This window comes from Crocuta crocuta, unplaced genomic scaffold (assembly GCF_008692635.1).
Source record: "Crocuta crocuta isolate KB4526 unplaced genomic scaffold, BGI_CrCroc_1.0 scaffold396, whole genome shotgun sequence".
NCBI lineage: Eukaryota > Metazoa > Chordata > Mammalia > Carnivora > Hyaenidae > Crocuta > Crocuta crocuta.
This window is the reverse complement of record NW_027533259.1, coordinates 105624-113182: the sequence shown is the minus strand read 5'-3', so window position 1 is coordinate 113182 and position 7559 is coordinate 105624. Positions and strand designations below refer to the sequence as shown.

At 38.8% G+C, this 7559-nt stretch overlaps 1 protein-coding gene across 2 annotated transcripts in view; it reads right to left on the bottom strand.

Moving 5' to 3' along the window:
* Positions 1–7559, bottom strand: part of NAMPT (nicotinamide phosphoribosyltransferase) — a 41349-nt gene that overhangs the window by 31966 nt on the left and 1824 nt on the right. The gene's annotated exons all lie outside the window — the stretch shown is intronic.

Sequence of the window (7559 nt, the reverse complement as noted above, 5' to 3'; positions counted from 1 at the left end):
TTGGGGGAAAAATTAAAAATCTTACTAAAAAGATTTCATATTAGACCAATTTGGAAGATGGCAGTAGAACAGGACCACCTTAGGCTTGCCTTGTCCCAAAACAACTAGATAATTATCAAATCATACTAAATACCCTAGAAATTTACCTGAAGACTGGTAGAACAAATTCTACAACTAAAGGTAGAGAAGAGGCCACATCAAAGAAGGCAGAATTATGGAGAAGTGGTTTGGGAGAAATGGATCATAGCTGCTGTGGTGGAAGGGAGAAAGGCTACAGACAGATGAACACACAAGGGAGCACAGGGGAATATGAATCCCCATAGCACTTGGCTTATAAAGCAAGAGGAGCCAAATTTTGTGACTTCTTGCAACCAGCAGGGCTTAAAGCCTGGAGTTTTAAAGATCAGCAGGCTTGGCTGGGATAGAGCCAAGGGCCTTGCCCTGCTCCTGGAGAGAAAGCAGGCAAACAGCCCATGAACATACAGTGTGAAAACAGTGATCTGAAAAACAGCTAGGGCACACAGTGGGGAGGTTATCTGCTCATGATGGAGCATGTCCCAGAGAGACAGCATTCACAGAGAGACTCCTGTGGGAACAAAGGAACTGGCAAAATCCATTTCATGCCACCCCCTACCCCTCAGCATAAGCACAGGGCCACCTGTGGGAACCAGTGCAGGACCCACACTCCCTACCTATCTTGCTTACACCAAGACTCTGCCACTGTGCACTTGGGTGGAATTGCCCCTCCCAGTCACATCTGCCTCAGCTGTAGCTGAGTAAAGAATGGGTTCAAACTTCAACGACCATCAACTTAATACAGACTGCTATATGCCAAAGAGGTTACATACAAACCTAATGGTAAACACAAATATAAAACCACTAATAAATATGCAACACAGAGAAAGAAATCCAAATATATCATTAAAGAAAACCAGGAAACCATGAAACAGAAAGACAAGAATTAATCTCAAGAAAATCGTCAGAAACAATTACAAAAAAATAATAAAATGGAACTGAATACATATCTTCTAATAATTACTTTGAATGTAAACTAATTAAACACTCCAGTCAAAAGATTAGGGTGACAGAATAGAGAAAAAATAAGACCCTTCTACATCATGCCTGCAAGAGACTCCTTTTAGATCTAAAGACACTGGCAGATTAAAAAGTGAGGGGATGAAGAAACACCTATCATGCAAATGGATGTGAAACGAAAGCTGGAATAGCAATACTTTTTCTCAGACAAAGTAGACTTTAAAACAAAAACCATGGTGCTCCTAGGTAGCTCAGTTGGTTGAGCATCCCACTTTGGCTCAGGTCACGATCTCAAGGTTCATGGGTCTGAACCCCTCATGGGGCTCTGTCCTGACAGCTTGCTCAGAGCCTGGAGCCTGCTTTGGATTCTGTGTCTCCTTCACTCTCTGCCCCTCCCTCGCTTTCTCTCTGTCTCTGTCTCTCTCTCTCTCAAAAATAAATAAATGTAAAACAAAAACTGTAAAAAGAGACAAAGAATATAATAATAAAGGGGACAATCCAACAAGATTTAACAACTGTAAGTATTTATGCACCCAACACAGAAACACTAAATACATAAAACAGTTAATAACAAACATAAAGGAATTAATTGCTACTAATACAATAACAGTAAGGGACTTTAACACGCTACTTACATCCATGGACAGATCACCTAAACAGAAAATCAGTAAGGAAACAATGGATTTGGATGAGCAGATAGATTTAACAGATATATACATAACATTCTATCTTAAAATAGAATACACATTCTTTTCAAATGCACACAGAACGGTCTCTAGAATAGATCACATATTAGGCCACGAAAGAAGCCTCAACAAATTCAAGAAGATCAAAGCCACACTATGCATCTTTTCTGACCACAATGCTATGAAACCAGAAGTCAACCACATGAAAAAACCTGGAAAGATGAAAAATACAGGGAGGTTAAATGACAATGAATGGGTAAATCAAGAAATAAAAGAATAGATTAAAAAGTACATGGAAACAAATGAAAACACAATCGTTCAAAGCCTTTGGAATGCAACCAAAACGATTCTAAGAGGGAAGTTTATAGCAATACAGGATTATCTCAAAAAGCAATAAAAGTCTCAAATGAACAACCTAACCTTACACCTAGAGGCTAGAAAAAGAACAAACAAAACCCCAAACCAACCTAAGGAAGGATATAATAAATACTACAGCAGAAATAAATGATATAGAAACTTAAAAAAAGCAAGAGAATAGAGCAGTGAAATCAGAAGTGGATTCTTTGAAAAACAAAACAAAATTGATAAACCTCTAGACAGACTCATCAGGGAAAAACGAGAAAGGACTCAAATAAATGAAATCACAAATGAGACAGAAGAAATAGCAACCAACACCACAGAAACAAACAATTCTGAGAATGCTGTGAAAAGTGATATACCAATAAATTGGACAGCCTAGAAGAAATAGATGAATTCCTAAAAACATACAAGCTACCAAAACTGAAACAGAAAGAAATAGAAAATTAGAATAGACTTATTGCTAGCGAAGAAAGTGAGTCAGTAATCAAAAAACTCCCAACAAACCAAAGTCCAGGACCAGACAGCTTCCCAGGCAAATTCTACCAAACATTTAAAGACAGAATACCCGTTCTTGTTAAACTATTCAAGAAAGAAAGAAAGAAAGGAAGAAAGGAAGGAAGAAAGAAAGAGAAAGAGAAAGAAAGAAAGAAAGAAAGAAAGAAAGAAAGAAAGAAAGAAAGAAAGAAAGAAAGGAAGAAAGGAAGGAAGAAGGAAGGAAGGAAGGGAAACTTTCAAATTCATTCTATGAGGCCAGCATTACCTTATCAATACCAGATAAAGACACCACTAACTACAGGCCAGTATCTCTGATAAACACAGATGAAAAATTCTCAACAAATTACTAGCAAACCAAATCCAACAATACATTAAAGAATTATTCACTACAAATCATGTGGGATTTTATTCTTGGGTTGCAAGAGTGGCTAAATAGTCTCAAATCAATTAACATGCTACAGCACACCAATAAGAGAAAGGATAAGAACCACATGATCATTTCAATAGATGCAGAGAAAGCATTTTACAAAGTACAACATCCATTCATGATAAAAACCCTCAATAAAATAGGTTTAAAGGCAATAAACCTCAACATAATAAATGCCATATATGAAAAACCCACAACTATCATCATCCTGCATGGGGAAAAATGGAGAGCTTTTCACCTAAGGTCAGGAACAAGACAAGGATGTCCACTCTCACCACTTTTATTCAACATAGTACTGGAAGTCCTAGCCACAGCAATCAGACAACTAAAAGAAAAGGCTTCCAAATTCGTAAGGAAGTAGTAAGACTTTCACTATTTGCAGAAGACATGATACCGTATATAGAAAACTCAAAAGATTCCACCAAAAAACTATTAGAACTGATGAATGAATTCAGTAGAGTTGCAGGATACAAAAATCAATGTACGGAAATCTTGAATCTTTTTTTTTTTTTTTAACATTTATTTATTACTGAGAAACAGGGAGAGCCTGAGCATGAACAGGGGAGGGGCAGAGAGAAGGGGAGACACAGAATCCAAAGTAGGCTCCAGGCTCTGGCTAGAACCCACAAACTGTGAGATCATGACCTGAGCTGAAGTCAGATGCTTAACCAACTGAGCCACCCAGGTGCTCCTAGAAAATCTTGAATCTTTATACAGCAATACTGCAGCGATAGCAAGAGAAATTAAGAAGACATTCCCATTTACATTTGCAGCAAATATAGTAAGACATTTAGGAACAAATCTAACTGAAGAGGTGAAAGACCTGTATTCTGAAAACTATAATACACTGATGAAAGAAACTGAAGACAACACAAAGGAATGGAAAGACATTCTCCCATGTTCATAACCTAGAAGAACAAATATTGTTAAAATGTCTATACTACCCAAAGCAATCTACACATTTAATACAATCTCTATCAAAATGCCAACTGCATTTTTCACAGAGGTAGAACAACTCTAAAATCTGTATGGAACCACAAAAAACCCCAAATAGTTAAAGCAATCTTGAAAAAGCAAAGCAAAGCTGCTGGTATCGTAACTTTGGACTTTAAGATACATTACAAACCTGTAGTAATCAAAACAAGATGGCACAAAATAGATACACAGATCAATGGATCTGATTAGAAAGCCCAGAAATAAACCCACGTCATGTCAATAAATCTTCAACAAAGCAGGAAAGAATATCCAATGGGAAAAAGACAGTCTCTTCAACAAAGTGTTGGGGAAACTGGCCAGCTACAAGCAAAAGAATGAAACTAGACTACTTTCTTACACCATACACAAAATAAATTCAAAGGGATTAAAGATCTAAATGTCAGACCTGAAACCATAAACATCCTAGAACACAGGTAGTGTTCTTTGGCTGTAGCAACTTCTTTCTAGGTATGTCTCCTGAGGCAGGGGACACAAAAGCAAAAATAAACTACTGGGACTACATCTAAATAAAAAGCTTCTGCACAGCACAGGAAACAATCAACAAAACTAAAAGACAACCTACCGAATGGGAGAAGATATTTGAAAATGACACATCTGATAAAGGGTTTGAATCCAAAATATATAAAGAACTTCTACAACTCAACACCCACAAAACAAATAATAATCCAATTAAAACATGGACTGAAGACATGAACAGATAATTCTCCAACAAAGACATACAGATGGCCAAAAGATACATGAAAAGATCCTCAACATCAATTACCATCAGGAAATGCAAATCAAAACTACAATGAGTATTACCTCTCACCTGTCAAAATGGCTAAACTCAATAACACAAGAAACAACAGGTGTTGGCGAGGATGTGGAGATAAAGGAACACTTTTGCATTGTTGGTGGAAATGCAAACTGGTGCAGCCAATCTGGAAAACAGTATTGAGATTCCTCAACAAGTTAAAAATACAACTACCTCGGGGCGCCTGGGTGGCTTAGTCGGTTAAGCGTCCGACTTTCGCTTAGGTCATGATCTCGCGGTTCGTGGGTTCGAGCCCCGCGTCGGGCTCTGTGCTGACTGCCAGCTCAGAGCCTGGAGCCTATTTCAGGGTCTGTATCTCCCTCTCTCTCTGACCTTCCCCTGCTCATGCTGTCTCTCTCTCTCTCCTAGAAATAAAATAAAAAAAAAAAAAATACAACTATCTTACCATCCAGTAATTTTACTACTGGGTACTTACCCACAAAATACAAAAACACTAATTCAAAGGGATACATATACCCCTGTATTTACAGCAGCCAAGATATGGAAGCAGCCCAACTGTTCTTCCACTGATAAATAAAAAAGAGGTGTGTGTTGTGTGTATACATATACATGCAAAATGGATTATTCAGCCATAAAAAAGAAGGAAATAGGCCCATTTGCAAAGACATGGATGGAGCTAGAGAGTATAATGCTACGTCAACTAGTCAAAGACAAATATTATGATTTCACACATAAATAGAATTTAAGAAACAAAACAAATGAGCAAAGAGGAAAATAAAGAGAGTGACAAACCAAGAAACAGACTCGTAATTATGGAGTACAGGCATGGTTACCAAGGGGGAGGTTTGCGGGGGGACGTGTTAAACAGGCGATGGGGATTAGGGAAGGCACTTGTGATGAGCACTGGGTGATGCTATGTAAGTGTTGAATCACTGTATTGTACACCTGGAATGAATACTACACTGAATGTTACATAACTGAAATTAATATAAAAGCTTAAAAACACATATAAAAAATAAAAAGGCTTCATATTAGAGAATAAAATATACCAGTCTGATTTGACAATAGGCAGGAATAAGCCATTAAATAGATGCAAATTATAATAGTGCATTAATAGCAGTATATCTCCCTGCTAGGAGATTAGGAAGCTTTAATTCATTCATCTAATTAAAAGCATCCCAGAAAATTGATGTTAAGGCAATTTTACATTCCTTATGTATAACGGCTCAAGGAACTACAAACTAAAGAAATTTACACTCATTTTGTTTTTAAAAGTTAGACCCATCAACTATTTCCCATTTTCAATCAAATGATAAATTACTACATTGAAAAAAAAATTGGAGGGGCGCCTGGGTGGCTCAGTTAACCGACTTTGGCTCAGGTCAGATCTCACAGTTCCTGGGTTCCAGCCCCGCATCCAGGCTCTGTGCTGACAGCTCCGAGCCCACAGAGCCTGGGGCCTGTTTCAGATTCTGTGTCTCCCTCTCTCTCTGACCCTCCCTGACTCATGCTCTGTCTCTCCCTGTCTCAAAAATAAATAAACTGTTAAAAAAATTTTTTAAAGAAAAAAACTGGAAATCATTTTAAAGATTTAGTTAGGGAAAAAATTGGGGAAGAAAATTTAGTTAAGAGAAAGCTATGAATGAGACCATTCTAAAACCACTACTAAAGATACTCAAAATGCTAGGACCTAAGACAAGTGAAAGTTTTAAGGCCTAGAAAAACCATACTTGGTAACACTTTGATCTCCTTCAATGGTGTAGATTTCCACTTTAAAATTCCACTTAAAAGACCACTTGTTAAGGAGATTTGGCTCTGCTTTAAATAAGTACCCGTCTAAATTATAAGTAGAATCTTAAGGCTACTGGGAAGAAATGAACAAACAGAACTTTAAGTAAAATGAGATTCTCCAAAATACTTTGTCCAATTATTTAAGTAAAGAAAAGCAAAAAAAAACAAAAGAAAAAACACCTCACAACGAAAACCAAAAATATGAGACCATTACATGCCTTCCCTTTTTATTTCAAACCACCATGCTGTCAAGTAAAAACTGAACTTTATTTTGTTCAAGTGGGTTTTCTGGCCTGACATTTCATCTTTTAAGTGTGTTGGCCAACAAAGCTTAGCAAAGTATAAGTTCAGTTTATTTCATGTAATTTGGAAACTAGGGGTAAGAACTTTGCCACATTTTAATCATTCTTTCCTTTACTAATTTGTGTGGGTTTCAAACAAAATTAATGGTGCAGCAATACACTGAAGTGTCCAATATTGTGCCACTTCCCTGAGTTCTCCAGGGTTAAAAACTACAATTTAACTCGTGATTCACTTTCCCTTTCAAAGAAATCCTGTAGTGGCCCTAATGTATTCCATTACAAAGGGCAGCGGACCGGCCTTTGCAACAGGGATAAGGAGCTTGAGTGATCACCGGGCGCAAAGGAGTTTGAAACGAAGCCCAGTGGAGTGGGACAGGGGAATCCAGCACGTTTGCCGACGGCAGATAGGTGTCCTCCACACCCCGTCCACAGGCAGAGGAACGTGGCTGGCTGCTGCGGCACCCCTACTAGGTCCTCGCCCACCTCTTCCTCGGGAAGGGACGTACCTGCTCAGCAAGCGGGGAGTGCACTCGATTCCGCTTGGCGGGGAAAACCCACATCTCCAACCCCAGTCCCTTTCTCCAGGGCCGAGCCCTTGGGGCCGTTACCTAACTGACCCGCTCCTCGGCCGAGCCCTCGCCCAGGCCGGCCCAATCCCACCCGGCCAAGGCCAAAGGGCCGCGCTCCTGGGGAAGGCGTGCGCTCGGCCGGTG